This window comes from Larus michahellis, chromosome 15 (assembly GCF_964199755.1).
Source record: "Larus michahellis chromosome 15, bLarMic1.1, whole genome shotgun sequence".
NCBI lineage: Eukaryota > Metazoa > Chordata > Aves > Charadriiformes > Laridae > Larus > Larus michahellis.
The window spans coordinates 6,482,017-6,501,189 of NC_133910.1; the positions used below are offsets into that span (position 1 = coordinate 6,482,017).

The 19,173-nt window shown below is 42.7% G+C and overlaps 1 long non-coding RNA gene across 1 annotated transcript in view; it reads right to left on the minus strand.

Annotated features, from left to right (window-relative positions):
- Window positions 1–18,933, minus strand: part of LOC141751564 (uncharacterized) — a 36,132-nt gene extending 17,199 nt beyond the window's left edge. The window contains exon 1 of the long non-coding RNA XR_012590026.1: window positions 17,962–18,933. This is a non-coding gene — a long non-coding RNA (uncharacterized LOC141751564). The remainder of the gene's footprint in view (window positions 1–17,961) is intronic.
- Between the last annotated feature and the right edge of the window lie 240 nt (window positions 18,934–19,173).

Genomic DNA, 19,173 nt, shown 5'->3' on the forward strand with positions numbered 1-19,173 from the left:
AGCCTGCTGTTAATAAATGTGGTTAATCATCAATAAGAGAGTTTCAGCTATTATACACTGACGATGTAATTTTATACCTCGCCAATCCAGAGAAATCGGTTCCATTCCTTTTAGATTTGCTGGATAGATTTGGGGCCTTTCAAGGTTAATGTCACTAAATCATCAGCTAATTCTAAAGAATCATTTGAGTACCTGGAGAGAACATTCCCTTTTCGTGTTTCTTAGTTAGGTTTTAAATACTTGCTTGGCTTTATATAATCTGCCGGGTTTAGAAGGGAGATTGATACTGTTGTTGCTGCACCAAAGCAAATACACAATGACCTTGATAAGTGGTCTATTTATGCATAACTTTCATAGGATGCATTAACACCACTAAAGTCATCAGTCTCAGACAGTTAGGATCTTCCCTCATTAAACTCCATTTCACTACCAAGTCAGTTGAAAAAAATAAAATAAAATTAGAAGTCAATGAATGGTCTTGTTTGTGGGGAGAAGGAATGTCTCTGCAGAAGCCCGGCTACAGTAATTTTATCGATGCGGGCTGACTACAGGCAGCTGCGCAGCCTGCAGCTCGGAGTGGCTTCACTTGCCTTCCTCTTGACTCACACTGTGGCCGGGTGTAGACGTACTAAATGTCAGCGAGGGAGCAAGAGCCTGCTGAAGGCACATGAGAAAGTCAGGGTTTGTAGACTCTCATTGTTTGGAAATCCTACCAAAGTGGCATTCTCCCCCACCTCAATCCATTTCTGGCACGTTGGGCAAGCAGGACTAGGATGGGAAAGCTCACAAGAGGAGGATGAGGCTTGGTTTTGTTTACCTTGCACATCCCTTTTTGACCAGCACCTGCTGCAGCAGGACTAAAAAGTTAATTTTGCCTTGTCTTAGATATGTCCATTAATTGTCTATCACTGTCAGATAGCTATAAAAATAAGGCAGTCTAGAGAAAAGGCTTCGAGGAGACCTCATAGTGGCCTACCAGTATCTTAAGGGGGGCGACAAGAAAGCTGGTGAGGCACTTTTTAGGACGTCGGGTAATGGCAGGACTAGAGGAAATGAATTAAAACCAGAGATGGGTTGATTCAGACTGGACGTTAGGAAGAAGTTCTTCACCATGAGGGTGGTGAGACACTGGAACAGGTTGCCCAGAGAGGTGGTGGAAGCCCCATCCCCGGAAGGTTTTAAAGCCAGGCTGGCTGGGGCTCTGAGCAACCTGATCTAGTGGGAGGTGTCCCTGCCTAGAGCAGGGGGCTTGGAACTCGATGATCTTTAAAGCCCCTTCCAACCCTGACAATTCTATGATTCTATAATAAAACACAGTATATAAGACAGTCCTCCCTAAATTTTCTGGGAGGATACGTGTTTATTCATGCACCTGTGGTGGCAATGGATTAAAAATTTTGTAATAAAAAAAAAGACATTTTAAATGAATACAGTACATAACTTACTATAAATTTTCTAGAAAGTTTCCCAATGTTTAGGATGTCCCATAATGACTTTTGTGAGTTTTAATCTGCACATTAGAAGTATCCGTCTTCCAGGAAACCGGCTCATACCTTCCCACCAGGCACTGCAGTGAGTAAGAGGAATGAGAAAGCTTTTCTCTTCGAGTTCATGCTGGCTTCCTGCCTTGGAAGCACGGGGATTACTCCTGTGATATTTTATTTGCAAAGTGTTGTGAATCTGATCTATTAAACTTATTTACAAATTGTTTCGCCAGTTCTATAAACAGGATATCTAATGGAGGAATAGGGAGGACACAATTGTCAAATAACGCTATCAAAATACTATAACATCAACTGAATAAATTACCTGGCGAATGCTGTTTGCTTAGTGCCACCGTGATTGTCGCAGGCAGAGCCTGAAATCTCCTCCAGGCAGGAGGAGCGGATGGAGTGCGATTGCTGTCTATAGGGTTCCCGGTAGCCGCAGGATGCAGATCAGCCTGCAGAGGTAAAACCCAACTCTGGGCATCTTTTCTGAAGGAAATTCAGGCTCCTTCTTTCTAGGGTATTGTGGGAATAAAATACCTGCTCGCAGAGCTGCTGTTATTAGTCACCGGTATTGCTCATAATGTGGTAGGTATGGTACCCATGAAAAAAAACACACTCGCCAGCATTTCCCTCGCTCTTCTCGCTGAAGGATAACAAGGAATGCAATTTGGTGGCTAAACGCAGTTCGTTTATCTCCTGCCTTTAGCCAACAAATTTATCACATGCATTAATATCGAAAGAGGTTAGAGTTCAGGGAATGAAACATTTGTTTTCTTGTGCTCTCTCTATAAATAAACTCTCCCACTTTCGTGGCAGTATTTTTACAAAGCAAGTGAGAGAAACCGGCACGTTAAAGAGACGGTTCTGTGTGTGTGGTGGGGCAGACTGGGTGCACGTTAAAATGCTCCCACAGCAGACCTCTGCGCCTCGGACTGCATTACATCTTCTCTCTTCCCCCCTCCCACCGCCTCTCTTTTTGTTGTCTCATAGTTATTAGTCAGCCAGACATTTTTTATCTCTTGGAAAGATACTTTAGCTCATATCCAATGTAATCATCTCAGGGTCTTCTACTTTAGTCCCCACAGGCCTGAAGAAATGACATCTTTTTTTACTGATTATCAAAACAATACAAAATGCTAAGAAAAACGGCTTTACTCTCAACCTTTCATTAACTCCTACTGTCCCTGTTTGATGCGGAAGAGTTTGTTTCCCAGTTTCAAGCCACGCTATGATTTCTTTCTGTTCTTTAGCCCAAATAACGCAGTTATTTGAACGAATCAATATTTTATTTGCGACCCTAACAGATAATAGCACAGCAGAGTCTGCAAGATAAACCACTGTCTCCATGCCCAGCCCTGCTGTCTGCTGTTTCAGTGTGAGTCCACCACAGCACCGCAGCTCCATGGCGGGGAGGTAGACCTGAGCCTAAGCCAAAAATGAACACAGCCATGTTGACAGTTCAAGAGCAAGTGAAAATCCCCAAAAGGAAGGTCTGGAGTTTGTACGAATTCCACCCTGTTTGTGTGAATTCCACAGCGCCAGCACAGCACAAGAAAGTCATGCTCAGAGCGACATGGTGTAATGTCATGGATGACACAGGGTGCAAACATCCTGCTCCATGATTCCCTGGACTGAAAGTAATGTAGCGACGTTGCACTTCAGTACAAGGAGATTAAATTTGTAAATTAAAAAAAAAAAACACCAAAAAACCCCAACCAAACCCCAAAAACCCAAACGAAAAAAGATCTATAGCAGCCCTTACAAGCTATTTAGACTTCCCATCCCCACTCTAGTCACCTTCTCCAGCAGCAGAAGGATCTTAGGAAAGGGAAGAGAAACTTCATAGGGGAGAAACATGAGAAAACAGGTATCTAAATGACAGCACGTAGAAAGGCAGTCACTAAGATTTACTCTTTTGTCCTGAACCTATCCAATGGGGAAAACCTTGGTATCAAGATCCCGTAACTACCAGTGAGGGTGAAGAGGATTTTAAGAGCACCAAGCACAGCAGTTGGGCTGTCTTGCTTGTTTTCTTTCTTTTTGTGCATTTGCCACAAGACAAACGATGACCCAAATGGCTGGAATAATATCCTTCCTCCCCCCAAGAGCTTGCTTTATTTTGTTAAGCGTTTAATTTTTCACTAAATTTAGGTGTGACGGCCCCAGTGGAATCCTATGGTTCCTCACGGAGCCAGTGAAAGGTTTGCAAGGTGTGCTTCCCTCATTGCCATCCTCCAACAATTTTCAGCCTTTGGTCGGAGTTGGCACTTGGGGATCTCTTGCAATAAGCTGCCTCTTTGCATCTCACCTGAATGGAGCCTTTACAGAGGCACGTGGGAATGGGATGGCTCAGCTAAACTTCCCACCGGGCACTTCAGCACCCTGAGAGCTGCCGTGTTGGGGCAAAATGAAACACACAATGACATTCGTCAGTCGCAACGTCCAGGAACTTTTCATTCTATAAAAAGAGATACCTTTTTAAATTATTATTTTTATTTTAGTTCCTGAGGAAAACAGATATCAAAATACCCAACTTCCTTATCGGACAGAAAATCTATTTTCTCTTCACAGTACTCTGGACCCCTGAGTATCCATCAGATGTCAGAGTCTTTCACTCATGACTAAAGAGGGCAAATATACCAAAAGAGATTTGGTAACATGCAGGTCAACAGAAATCACGCATTTCTTTCAAAAAAAGAATTCATAAGCTCTTGCATGTACTTTCTCAGGGTAGTCAGGGGGGCTTTTTTTTTTTTTTTTTTGAACAGTCTGTGCCTTTAAGCAACCCTGATAATTAAACTATCTTTGACATCAGCTCAGTCTCCTTTATTGCCATCACTTCTTGCCAGCACTGGTTTTGCATATATCTGCATATCCGTGTCTCACCCTGCACCATTGGAACAGGCACAACACTTCTTCACAGCCCCAGGGAGGCTGTATTCGGTAATGTCTGCATCTCTTTTGATACTGTGCTTGATCCAAATACATGGATGGACTGATCACATCCTGCTCAGGAAGGGCAAGATTTTCACTCATGCACAGTCTTTCAAAAACCTTCACCCAAACTTTCAGGATTTTCCAGCAATTTCACACCAAGACTGATTTTCCCCAAGAGGCTTAATGAAGGGAGTTTGTGGTTTGTGATGGTTGTTCACAGAAGTATTTGTCAATTATTTTTTACAGCATATGAGAGGGTTGGTCCCCTAAGAAGCCAGCCTAGCCTTTACCGTAGAGGTGAAAACCTTAACAGACTCAATATATAGCTTATTTTTCATGTGGCGGTAATGCTCTGGAGCCCCAGTAATGGACAAAGACCTTATTGTACTAAGAAAATAACCTGCAGGGGTGAGCTGTAAAGAAAGTGCAGTCTAAAAAGACACTACTTCTGCTCTTCTGACCACCTTAGACGCTACCCTGGTTTCCTAAGGAGCAGGGCCAGCGGTTTCACAATTACTGAGTAGTTGGGCACTGCAGCGCTGTCTCACCCACAGCAGGGAGCAAGCTATAAATAATCTCTCTAATTCTCGATCTCTCCTCCCCTTAGGAGATCTCCTTTCTCTAAACACTCCCTCGTTTCAGAACTTCTGCTGAACATTCTGTCAGCAGGGGTCAAGACTTAAAATTTTATTCCTAGATTTGGGAGAAGATAGGGTAAATATTTATTTGTAGCTCTTTAACAGATAGAAAAGTAATAAGAGTGACAGTAGAATCCACCAGGTACCTTTATTACCAACATATGGCCCTAAAAAAGGAAAGCTGGCTCAGGAAAGCAGTGCAGCCACCATCCAGCCTTCCTGTGGGGCTGGAAATCAAGATTTTTTTTTAAACCGTCCCCACAACAAAACTTGCTGAGTTTCATATGGAAAAGATTAAACCATTAAGCAAGATTAAAATGTCTTGCATGTCTCCTCAGAACTTTATCAGCTCACCAGTGTACGTTACACTACAATGAAAAAATACAACGTGGAAATGGAAAGTTTGGCGCTATTGAAATACAACCTAAAAGCAACAGCGAGAATTCCCGCAGACCTTTGGGGAAGGACTTGTTTTGACATGTTGTTGTCAAAATCGTGGATCAAACTGATACATAGGAGTGTTGTTGAAAGGAAACTCAGTGCAGAAAATGACAAGGAAGTTTTAGTAAGTGTTGTGAATTAGGCTACAGAAACTGGGTTCCAGTCCCCACCAAGCGCCTCCGTGAACTTGAAGATCTTCCTTTCTATCTTTTATGCTCTCTCCAAAGTTAAGGCTGGAGCACGGAGTTTATTTCTCACGTGTCTAATCAATGCCTAGCTACCGCAATGGCAATTCAGTCTTAATCATGACCTTTAGCTGTAAATCATATAGTAAACCATAATATTATACGTGCAATCAAATACAGTCCCTAAAGAGGTATTTAAACCTGTGGTGGTCAAGAAGGAATATTTTCTCTGGTTCATTCTTTAAATCACCATCTCATTCCTGGTGAATCATGCCTCTGCACCTTCGGCTCAATAAATAGTCCTTTTTCTCCATGGAATTCAGTTCTTATCTTTCCAAATCGTGCCATTATCCAAGATGCCAGTTTAAGCCAATTGATGTGATATATCTGCCCGCTGGTACCTGGACTCTAATTATTAGTCATCTGAACAGGCCACTAAAAAAGCATCAGGTTGAAGCGGACCAGCACGTTGCCACCACCCTCACTGGCCACATCCTGGACGTGCCCATCATCATCACACCTTGGTCTCATGCAGAAAAATATTCTCCTCCACAACCACCAATGCACGAGTTTGATTTTAGGGACTCTAAACTGTACACTTAACCATACATCAACTTAAAGCCTGATGTAGCTTGTGTTAGCAGCTAAGATTGCCCATGACATAGACTTTGTAAAAGCTGCAGAAAGCTGTGTCCTTTAATACTGGATTTCTCTTTGGATGATCGGTGTGGACAGGCCCATACAAATAATGGATCATGAATTAAATGGCTCAGTAAATAAAAAATGGACTTATCAAGGACACAACAACCACTATTGTAAGCCAGACCCTCTAGTGCAAGGAAAAGATTGGCACTAATGTGCCACATGCTTCATTTGTTTCTTCATTTACAGAGGGAGCCATAAGCTTTAAGAAGGAATGACATTTATATTAAGAGAAAGAAAAAGCAAAACAAAAGTAAAGTCTCTTAAGGAACACAGCAAATGATATTGCCAACCTTGAGCAGTCAAAAATGGAGAGTCCATCATCTAAGAATCCTGGGGTAAAAAAATCATAGGAACGGTTTTTGTGTGAAGTCGGTGGAATTTTTATTTTAAAATAACTATACCTATTGTTTTTCTGGATTTCGAGACTATACAGGGTACTTATTTTATATAAACAGGCTGTCCTTCACAGCCCAAAGGCTAAATAAGTTCCATTTTCTTTTTCCCTTTTCCTGTTTTCCTCTTTCTTTTTTCCTGAAGCTGGAGCTCTAAGGAAAATCCTAAAAGCTGCAGAACTCATTGTAAAATTGCAAAAACACATGTCCTGACACATGTCACATTAATTCTCTCACACAAGACAGTAGCTGCCTCTGCGGACATCAGACCTGAGAAATGCAAGGGCGACGTAGAGGGAAAACCAACATGATCCTGCCGTCACTCCAGGCCCCGCAGCCATCCTGCGGAGACAGGGAGAGCAGTACTCTCTGCATGGATCTCCTCTCTATTCCTGATAATTCCTATGAACCATGGTCCAGGATGGACCACGGCACGGCCAGGAGGGAGGGAGCCGTCCCAAAACAAGCAGCATTCCTTGCAAACCAGCAGTGTTCTGTGCCAGCGGAGACAAAGCACTAATCCTGCATCTTTCCCGCTGCGCGGGCTGCGGAGGCTGTTTGGGACATGGCTCTCTCCATCCTCAGCCAGACGCGGAGCGGGAGGGAGGGCTGCACCGCCCACGGGTGGCCCGGGGCTGGTGTCCGAGTGGCTGGGTGATGGGCTCCAAGCTGCCTCCTCTGAACCGCATGTCCTCACAGTCTCATTTCCGAAGGGTGTTATTTCACTGCTGCCTCCTAGATAATGTAACTGAATCATTCAATTGAGCATAAAATAGAAATTTGGCTTCTTATCTGCTGGGAAACCAGCTTTACTATTTTCTTTCTGCAAAATACATTTTTCACTATCTTATCTTCTAATAAACAATCCCAGCTCTGCAGGCTGCAGAAATGTTCTGAACACATTTAAGAGACATTTTTCCCCCCTCTCCTCGCTCCCCCTCTCTCCCTCCCCCCTTATTCCTCCTTCCCACCCTTTAAAACGTCTGTTTTAAAGGCATATTTTTAAAAGGGATCCAATTTGTATTCCATCTTCCTTTGGTGAAGGTATATATTTTTCATAAGCCTGTTCTCTGCTTTTGAGGCCTCTCTCCCTCGGTTTAATTTTCATTCCCATCTCCCTTTCTTCCCTTGTACAGGACTGAAACACCAACTCCCCCCACACCCCTAATGTTTTCTTTTGTTTTAAGAAAAGGCAATTCAGCCTTAAAAACTGCCCTCCCCTCCCCTGGACCTGCCACACAGCGCTTGCCTAACGGAAACTAAACGTGTCAGTGAAAGGTCAGCTATGAATTTTTAAACCTTTCTATCTCACTCAGGCTGACATCAAAAGCATTAGCTGTAGCACTAAATCAGGGAGCGAGGGGGAATTAGAATATGCAACAAGTCCTGCCGCAGAATGCGACGCGGCAGAGGATATTCAGGGGCCCCTCTCGGGACGGGAGAAGCAGCCAGGCCAAAATTCAGTGTCAAGGCCCTGTTTTCTTGCTCATCTGCCCTCCTCGGGCAATGGCACCAGCTAGCTGCCTCTTGCAAGGGATCAGCGAAAAACAGGGACACGGAATGAAAATTTAAGAGACGCATCACACGTTGGTGTTGTTGCTGCAAAGGAAAGCTGATCTGGGAAGCGATTTCATGATCCCCCCTTACGTATGACTCTACAGCCTTCTCAGATCCCCCAGCCGTCCTCTAAGGGATCCTCTCTCCGGGATAAAGCCTTTCTGGCTCCAACAAAGGCACAGTTTTTCTTATTAAGAAGAGCAGCTGAAGAAAAATCAGTGTAATTCCTGTAAAAATGATCAAATCATAGAAGAGCTAAAGCTACCACATCGCAGCAGCTCTATCCCGCAGCGCGCCCGGTTTGTTGGAGGCGCAGAGTCACAGCCCCTCTCTGGACTTTCGCTGGCAGCCACCCCTGGGGCTCCACTTCTTTCGCATTGTCTTCGCATTTTCTCATGCTAGGCAGATAGCCGTGTCTCTGGGCAGATTTGTTTTGAAGAGGAGATATCCAGACAGGCTGAGAGAGTTGGGGTTGTTTAGCCTGGAGTAAAGAAGGCTCTGGGGAGACCTTATAGCAGCATTCCAGTATCTGTAGGGGGCCTACAGGAAAGTTGGAGAGGGACTTTTTATAAGGGCATGTGGTTATAGGATGAGGGGTAATGGCTTTAAACTGGAAGAGGGTAGATGTAGATTTAGATTTGATATTAGGAAGATATTCTTTGTTGTGAAGGTGGTGAGCCCCTGGCCCAGGTTGCCCAGAGAAGCTGTGGCTGCCCCATCCCTGGAGGGGTTCAAGGCCAGGTTGGACGGGGCTTGGAGCAACCTGGGCTGGTGGGAGGTGTCCCTGCCCAGGGCAGGGGGGTTGGAACTGAATGATCTTAAAGTCCTTTCAAACCTAAACCATTCTACGATTCTAGATTTGCTGCAGAAAGGATCCAAAGCAACACCTACGTAGCAGAAATCTGTCATTTTGCTGCTTCTTTGCAGGCTAGTGTCGAGTCCTCATAGTTTGTGTCTCTTTTCTGTTAACAAACAAGCTGCATCCCAAGGTTAGAGTGCACAGTATCACCCACAACACGGGCACAGTTCAGGAGGTGATTTATTATTCATTGATCATTTAACAATTTGGCACCTGAAAGCAGAATTTATCCCATCAGGACTCCTACGTGAAAAGCAGCCATTCATATGGCATGGACATGTTTTAGTTGGGAACAAAGGATGTTCCCACTGAAAGGGAAAGTCAAGTTAAAAAAAAAAAACAAACAAAAAACCTCTGGCACACAGAGCATGCCTTGGCCTCTCTGCAAATCATTAAATTGGAGTGCAGAGATGTTCAGGAACATCATCTGGAAAGCCTGGCACTAAAACGCATGTGGTATCTGGTCTGAAAGCCTTCCTTCCTCATTCTGGGACAGGCTGATGTGGCTTATGGTTTTCCATTAGACACTGCCAGCTTGGGGTAAACTCCCAGCTGGTCCCACTGAGCCTAATAAGAACTGTCACCAACAGCAATGGGACAAATTCTGAACCTTCAACACTGCATCTTTGACACCTTTCCACTGTTTCATCCCCTGTCCCTTTTCAAGCCCTCCACTTGACTTTTTTCAGACCATTTCTTGATTCCTTTAGAGGAGGATGCAATGATTAGGAATGGAAGACTTCTGCTTTTAAAATAGAATACGTTTCTCATTGTTCTCCAATGTGTGACCACATTTAGTTTCAGCTTTTTATTTAATGTCAGCCTTTATGTCATAGAGAATATTAGTTATGGCATGCTTATATCTAGCATTTCTAAAATCACAAATATATTTCACGTTGCGTTTCAAAGTTTTAAAATTATTGAATTATGTCCTTGTTGCTGAAATAACTGGGGCTGGGGCAGGGGGGGGGCAGATACATAACATTTCCATTTTCTTAAAAAATGCCAACATATCGAATTTTTTCCCATTCTGGATGGAAACAAATTCCAATGTGTTGCAGTTGAACAGAAACTCTGTTTTCCAAACAGCTTCAGTTTCCATCTGTCCATAGTGAATCACTGTCCATCCATCCACACAATCTTTCAGCCTTATTCTTCATCCAGCTTTTTCTCTGTGTTTACATCTCTCCATCTGGCTACCCGTATGCTCCTTGATATCTGCATTTACCCTTCCATGGAGCTAATTTTCTACCAGCAGAACATCCACCAAAGGCTTGGAGACCAATCATGTAGTTTTTCTGAGCTCAGAAGCAAAGTGGCAGAGAAAAACGCTTGATGCAAGGTTTGTATCTTTGACTGAAGAATAGCAGGACTGATGAAGAAAAGAGTAGATCCTGAACTTCAGGGATGCCTAATGTTTGTTTAATGTGTTTAAGGAGTGGGACAAGGCATTTAAGGAGGAAGAATTATGTGGGCATCTACACATTCCCACTAGAAGTACCACAGTCTTTTTTGATACTGAGCGATCATATCTGTTCATCCCCTTGTTTCTTCTGGCTTTCACAGTACTTTGGCAGAAGGCCTAGCTTTTCCTAGCTGAAGATGGCCATAAAGCCATTAGAGCACCCCATGTTGTTCCATATTTAAAATCCACATCAGATCATTGTAATGGTCCATAAAGCCTCCATAAACCTGTGTAATGAGCTGTAGCAAGAGACACGGTGCCTTGTTCCCAGATGGCATAAGGCCAGCCCCCGAAAAGACTGCCAGTATAGTATGTGCGTCCTGTGCACCTTCACAAGAGTGTCCCCATGCACCCACCCAGGTGACGTGCCCAGCTGCTGAGATGCTCTGTCTTGTATTTCTTTCCTTGCTGGAAAAGTAACCCAAATCTTTTGCTCATACACCCAGCTGCAAAGGAATAACTTGACTTGAAGACAGTGGTGGAATAGGGATTCAGTGAGTTTTCTGAGTCATCCTCAAAAAAACCCTAGAAACAGCTCCTGCCGCCTTTCACCCAGTTCGGAGTTATACATAAGTCCTTGATTTCAGGCCTTTTGCCAAACTTTCAAATCATCCCCTATCCCCATCCATATTACAGTTACTGTCCAGTACTTCCACTTTTCTTTTGACTGGACAAAAGCTTCCGATTCATTACCTCGAGTTCTATTTCATCGCACAATGCTCTATTGCCCCGTTCTCATTTAGAGACGAGTTTGCTAATGTGAGTAAAAGGACCAGGATAATCAAAGATCCTAGTGGATTTAGAAATTTGAAACTCAGTGAGATGACATCTAACTGCATTAAACTTCTGTCAGTAATCCAATCAAGAATATCACAGAATTAAACCTTCACAGAGAAGAAAAATCTTCTAGGAAATAAAAATTATAAACATTTTTTTTTTCCCCGAATTCCACTTACTGTTGCCTCTTTTTTCTTTGCATTTTCATGTCCTAGAGGTTGAAATATTGGGGGTAATTCCAGTTCTTGTTCACTTGCTAAAGATCTCTACATTGACACAGCCACACTTTATATTTACTTAATAGTGAAAAAGTCATGTCTGTATTTGCCACCTAACAAAATTATGTTCGAGAAAATATGATTTTAATCTCAAAACAGGGAAAATTAGGGGGGAAAATGTCAAGTGCTTAGGAAGCAAAAAGGATCTATAACATATATTAATGTACAATCCCACACAAAAGGGCAAAGAATATACAAGAATACATAAATCAGAGAATAACCCGAGTGACAAATGAGTTTTCTTTCCACTAGATGGAGGATTGGTGAGATTTGAGCTGGAGCACTATGTTCAGGTTTGGCACCGCATTTAGGGGAAAGGTGGACAAAGTGGAGAGAATCCAGAGCAATGAGAATGATGGAAAAATCAAAGGGGAAAGACGGAAGGGCTTGGGGTTGCTTCGCAGAAAAGATATAGGAAGAATCAGGATGTAACCTCTTTCCAAAGAATAAAAGGTTCAAAAAGGAAGATATACGGCAAGAAACACTGGGCTTAAATTGCAGCAGAGATATTTATGGTAGGTTTTAGGAAAACATTTTTCACATTCCGAGAAATGAAGCAGTGGAACAGGTTGCTTGAGGATGGCATTGATCCCCACCACAGGAAGCCTTGGAGAACAAGGTTAAACCAAAGTCTGGAATGGGAACAGCCTGGCTGATCCTGCACTAGGTTGGGGAGCAGAGCAGGTAGCCTTTTGAGATCTCTTCTGTCCATGCTTTCTGGAGGTCTGTGACCCACAGACATTTAATGTGGTCCCTGTGTGGTTTGTCAGGGGTACCCGAGATGCCAATTGCTTTGCGTTCACATCCCCAGCTCTGCCCAAGCTTCCTTTCACTTGTGACTGAAGCGGGATTCCTGGATGCTCTCCTGAAAGGCTTCTAAAGCCCCGGTAAACACAGAGCATGTTGGGTATCCCATTTGGCTCTGACACTTTTTAGAAATCTAGTTATTATTGAAAGTTACTGTGCCAGCAGTTGTATTATTAATATTATTATTTATTATTTATGAAGTGCCGAGTGTGTGCTAGATGCTTATATGATTATACACTGAGTTACGCTGGAGTTGCACAGTCTAGTGAATTACGATGTAATGTTATTACCTGCAGCCTTTGCATGAGAATGATATTTTTCATTTACTGTAGTTGGCCCCTTCATCATGTGATGGTCTGAGCAGGATCTGTGAATTTTAAGTCATTAGCGTACTAGATCTGACATCAAAAGAAAACAGGGAGGGAAACGGCACCCCCATTTTACAGACGGAGGTTGATGTTGGGGCTCCGAGGAAACTAAACATTCTGGTGTCACACGACAAAGCTCTCAAGCCATTGTATGCTGCTGGTTATTTTTACTGACTTGAATGAGATAGTCGTTGTGCTTGGAAATGGAAAGTCTTCACTCCCTTGGGGGCTCAGATCTCGGCTGAGCTGAGATCCTGTAGCAATGACTCCCATACGCCCGTTACATATGAGATCCAAATGTATTCCCTTTCACAGCAATACTATTTCTACCACCATTCAAGACAAAGACAGACTGTTCTTCTATGGGAATTCGTGTTCTTAGATTTTCTGTATTCCAGTCAATACTTGCCACTGTATTGCTATGCAATCGCTCACACAGTTGTTCTAATGGGACTAAATTTTCTGGTCTTTTGATGTCTCTTTACACAATACTTATTCATGCTTTACACAGTTAATTTATAGTTTCATAATTTCCTAATTTCCTAATTCCTGAAACTTCAGAGGAGCACCACTGACTTCCCTGCAAAGGCAGCCAGCTGGAATACACAAGATCTTACAACTATCAGCAGTCAGAGAGAGGCATCTTTATCAATTTAAAATATGAATTTTTTTTTTTAAATCATCATCTGATCAGCTCTTGTATCTACACTATAGGAGCAGGACATTGCTATGCCCATACCTCCAACTGCAGTTTTAATCAGAAGAGAGACTGCTCCCTGGTTTAATGAAGTAAATGAGACCTCCGGTAATATTGTCTGTGTAATTGACATAGTTCTCGGGGAAACATTACACTTTATAATGAAAATACTGTATATAATTAGGATCTAATAGGAAGAAAATAGTAATTAGGCAGAATTAACTGAACAGAAGCAATCAAGCAAATAAAGGTTATTCTCTGGAGAGGACCCTTCAGGGTTCAAATGTGTACATCCTATGATTGTAAAGAAGTCACAGTAATTAACAAGAGTCTTTTCATTGCATAAGAATAGCCTAACATTGGCTACCGGAATGACCCCTGCAAATCAGAATGCGTTATTTCAGTCCTGTGCTTTCACAGGCATTGTGGGAAGGAGGTTGTACCCAACGCTGGATGTGCTTGCACAATGGCTTTAGCAGAGGTTATGAAGGCATCAAGACCTTTAACTCTGTTCTGGCCCCAGCCTTGTGGGCCCCTGTTGCTTTTCACTTTCTGCTCTTGCTCATCAAAGTTTCCAGAGCGGCTTGCTGTATGCGAATGCCACAGTAACACTAATCCACATAAGATTTCACAGTAATAAACAGATTACACAACGGTCCAGAAATTTTCCGTGGAATTACCAGAGTAAATCTGGCCAGTTGAGTATAGGTCTGAGCCCGTTCTCACCCACATAGGAAACCTCCAAGCCTGTCCTATGAAACTCTTCAGCTCCGGTTCTGGAGCATGGCTGTGGGGAGAGCACGAGTGTCCCTGCAGTCTTAGGAGCATCTCAGCTTCCCATCCATGGCACCTGGGCAACGGAGACAGCACAGGACCATGCCTGTTCCAGCTCCACCCATGCAAAGTTATCCTGAGAGCAGCCCTTGCTAAGCAAAGCGGACACTTCAATCCCATACCAAAACCAACAAGGTAGGCAGAAAGCACACATGCCATAGTCCCGAGCCCATTTCTTATCTAACCACGTAGACAAAAAGCAAAGAGGATTCAGTTTTGCCCAACAGTAAGGAATTCAGCAGCGTAAAGCTTCTTGGGCTTTGAGACATAGCCATCAAAAAAGACAGATAGCCACCAGATACCAGTACAACACGGGATACTCCCAGTAGCAAAGCTCTTAGTGCAATGGTTATGTGAACATTATAGACATTGACTATCACTTTGTGCAGTAACTTGCACTTCTCTCAAAGCCACCCACCTGCTCTGGGTCCAGGAAGCTTGCCCAGACACTGCCACCTGAGCACAGCTCAGTTCCTCGGTGAGCACAGAGCTAGTCTCATTGCAGGTGACAGCTTCCCAAGGATTCCTTCTGAGTTCTCTTCAGAGGCTGATAGCAATGGTCAGACAAAGGACAACAGCAAAAAACACCCAGGGACCAACAGGGAGATGGTGTTTTTCTTTCTTCCTCCCACCCCGCCCCATCTCTGTATTGGAGTCAATCAGGGACAAAGGAGAAACACCTGCTTTTTAGGTGAGCACAAGAGGCTGAAGGCAAAACTACTGATGACCAGAGATCTGTCAGGAGAGAGCTCAGAGAAGTGCATAACATGAGAGAGGATGAATCCAATACTTCTCTTAAGCAGAAATCATAACTAGACAAAATGGATGAGCCCAGGACTTGCTTTAAAGCAGTTCCTATTGCATAACAATACCCCTCCGTTCCTATCTATTTTTCTACTTTATTTATCTAAGCATTGATCTTTTGAGTAAAGATTTACTGCAACTATTAACATAACACTTAGTATAAATTAACAAGAATGGCTTCATGGATTTTTTGGTTTTATTCACATAGATCAAAAGTGAAGTTCTCACTCAGCTCCCGACTTGGATGAGATTTTCTTAAATTACACAAACTTTTCCTGATGAATTTGCTTCTGCAGCCACTAACACATGTGGAACCAACTAGAAACTTCTCTTGCCTTAAGACTTCTTATCAGATTGGGAACCATTTCTCACCCTTATCCCTTCACAAAACACCAGGTGTTGTCCCTTAAGAGGGTAAGTAAAATATGTTTCTTTAACGTGATGCCCAGCATACCATTTCATCTCTAATCTTTCAACTTCTCTCATTGGAACTTAATTCCCCATTTGTGCAGATGTAGATGCACTGATTTCAGCGGGAAAAGCATTGCTCTGAGCAAGAGGATTTCAGACCATTACCCTAGTATTCAGGTCCATCAATTGTACCCGGTTAAAGCAAATCTTCTGGAAAGGAATCCAGTACTGACCCGAAGGCTTTGGGACGGAGAATCCAGCGTGTCTGTTAGCAGACATGTTTGTTCCAACGGATAATTGTCCTTATTGTTACGAAATATCCGTCTGTCTTCTAATTTGAATTTGTCTGGCTTTAGCTTCCAGACATTGGGTTTTATTACGCCTTTCTCTACCTGATTAGAGTCCTTCAGCACCCAGTGTTTTCTTCCAGTGAAGATACTTACACCCTTTCATCAAGTCACTTTTCAGACTCCTATTTTGGCAAGTGTTTTGGTGAACTGAGGTTAAAAAAAGCTAACAGCAAACGACACAAGTAGAACTTGTGGAATTTTTTTTTTTTTTTTAAAATCTGAAATCTCAGTGTAGAAAGAAACGAAAGGGAGAATTTTAATTAAAATTTTCATAATTTTTCCTCTTTTTAAATTTAAAGCTTCATTTTTTTTTTAAATAAAATAATATTTCTGATTATACGTTTGGCTTTTTTTTAGGTGGCAGATGATTGAAATGGCACTCTTTTTCCCTTTGCCTACACCTTTTTTTTTTCTAGCCACTTAGATCTCTGTTTATAGTCCACAAAGTAAAGCAAATGAAACTATCACAACTTGTCTAAAGGGAGTGCTTACAGAAGATGAGGCTGGAAGAGCTCTGCAGAGCAGGGAGGTGAAACGGATGCGTTGTGGGGAATGGGGTGTCTCTCAGAGGCACCGCATTGCTCCCTGCCCAGAGGCACGGGCTGTATGTTGGGGTCTCCTGTGTGGCTGGGAATCTCTCTTGCACAACTTTGGATTAGGTGGGAGTGGGGAATGGACTCACAATTTATTCCAGGGAGGACAAACACATGCACAAGAATGATTGCCCCGAAAACCTTTGTCAAAGCAAAGAAGATTTTGGGTTTTTTTTCGTCTTTTAAAAATATTTGATAAAAGGAAAAAACAGTGGGAGGGGGGAACCTATGGAGTGAGAAATATGTTTATGAAATCATTTCATTTACACTCACTCAGATTAAATTTTACATTCTATTTGTAGGACACTTAATTCTTGAAAGAAACATTTTTCTTGTCTTTCAGTGAGCATGTTGGTAAACACGTAGAAGAAAAAGCCATTTTAGACCGTTGAGGTGTTATGTTTTGAGCATGTCTCAAAGAATGCTTTTTCTTTGCTTCAGAACATTTCTGTCACTTCTTTTCCTTTTTTTTTGTTTTTTTTTTTTTTTATTTAACAGAACTATTCACTCAGTTCAGTGCAACTTTGTTGCTGTTTTTAGCCCAGATGTGAAAGACCATTTTTCCAACAAAATTCCCACGTCTTTAAAACTTTAGATCAACCCCTAAAAAATTATACTGCCCCCCACCCTTCTGTGACATATTTGAGACCGATACGTAAAAAATATCCTACGGCAGCTAAGAATTAATGTTATTATTGTTCTCTATTATCATGGGAAAAGTATGATCCAGGCAAGTATCTAACAGCCACTTGTGCACACCAAAAGTAAGATGAAAAACCTCAGCAAGTTCAAAGTTTGTAGTCCAATTATGTTCTGTCTTGCGGGTGCTCTATAGGGGGTGAAAGTAATGTCCCTCAAACCACTCCATATCATTGCAATATCTAACAAATCCTTTGGCACTCCAGCAAGGAGTTCAAAGAAAAAGCATCATCAGCTCGAATAATTACTGCCCATATTAAGTGTTTTAATATTGCAGATGGATGTAAAAGGCAAAGGACAATGGCTCAAACACAAAGAGCCTAGCGAAGTACAACCTGGGGAAGGCCACAGATATCCAACACGTTGGCCTTTTCCCTGTTCTGTTCTCTGCAATATTAAACCACTTAATCTGTAATTGCCCAAGCTTACGATGCCTTTGCTTTGAACTCTCCGTAAGAGTACCATAGGATTTGTCAGATGTTTCTAAAACAAAGTCTACCAGGAGGCTGAAAGGTCTCTTAGTAGCTATGACAATGGTTTAATGGAATATAATTTCCAGTAAAGGGAACTAATTTAATATTTTCACGTATCATGTAAGCAAGGTACCAGCTGAGAGAATGGAATGAAAATTATAGCAAGAGGCAATCAAGATGAACAGAGCTGTAAAATCATACCTCACCCATGTGCACTACGCTTGCCGCAGGAACTCGGCTTAGATGTGATTTGCGTTTTGCTCTCGGTGAGGACGGCGCACAGTCTCGGAGCCTGGCACAGCTGGGTTTCAAACCGGCCACGCCAGCGATCTCCCAGATGACACTCAGGAAATCACTGCTTCCCCTCTGTGCTCTCTTCATATTGTTTGTCTTGTCTTTTAAGGCTGAAAACTCTTTTCTACCATAGGCAGTCCTTCACATAGTAGAGGGGCTGTGGTAAAGACATCCTTGAGATGGTGCTTGAATCCACAGAACATGCAGAGAAAGGAGATACGGGCTGTCCGAGGTTCCCTAGGTATGATCAAGTCTTGCGATTCTTCCTTAGTGCACAGCAAACAGAATCCTGAGGTACGGTCCTCTTGTAGATACGCCACATTTTCCTTTTATTCCTGTCCGTTACTCTTCAACGCTGGTGTGCTTCTGCCAGGCAGCTCTTAGTCTCCTCCCCAGCAGCGAGCACATCGCAGACGGGGTGCTGAAGCCCCCTCCATGGCCATAGGAGTAGATTCTGGAGAGTCTGAAGAAAAGTCCACCAAAATTTAGCATCTGTCCAGGAAAAGAGGATGGATGGTGGAGATATTTATTATCATCTGTTCCTATGCACTTGTGAGCACATGCTCGTAGGGTCCTCACGTAAACTTCTGCAGGAAGCAGATATGATGAAAGCGTTTTTTTCCAGTCAGAAAATCTGTCACAAGAAGAGGTTTATTGGTGATGTGTCTTGTGGTTTGGGTTTCCTGTGTTCAGGCAATAACAGTCTTGCCACCAAAAGAAAAACTTGTTATTCCCCTGTTATTTTTCCCTATTTATTCCTTGGTTGTGGTGGCATATGTTGCTTCCTCTTGTGTGAAATGCTTTCTACTCTCAGATCGTTTCTCTGCAAAGGAAATCTTCCCCGTGGCATCTCTCAGGAGCATTTGCAAAAGTTCACTTGGTTTCAGAAGTCTCGAGTGCAGAAATGTTTAGTATGATTCGGCTGCCCAACTAAATAATTGCTTTTCAGCATTCTACAGATGTCCCGCTCCTGTTTCTTTGAAGGAAATATGCTGAATTATTGAAATAAGATAGAGTCAGGATTATGAGAGGAAGTACCCTCTTATGATTAGAGCATTAGCCTTGAATTCAGGAGACATACATTCGGTTTCTAACTCTGCCACAGATTTTCTGAGAAGC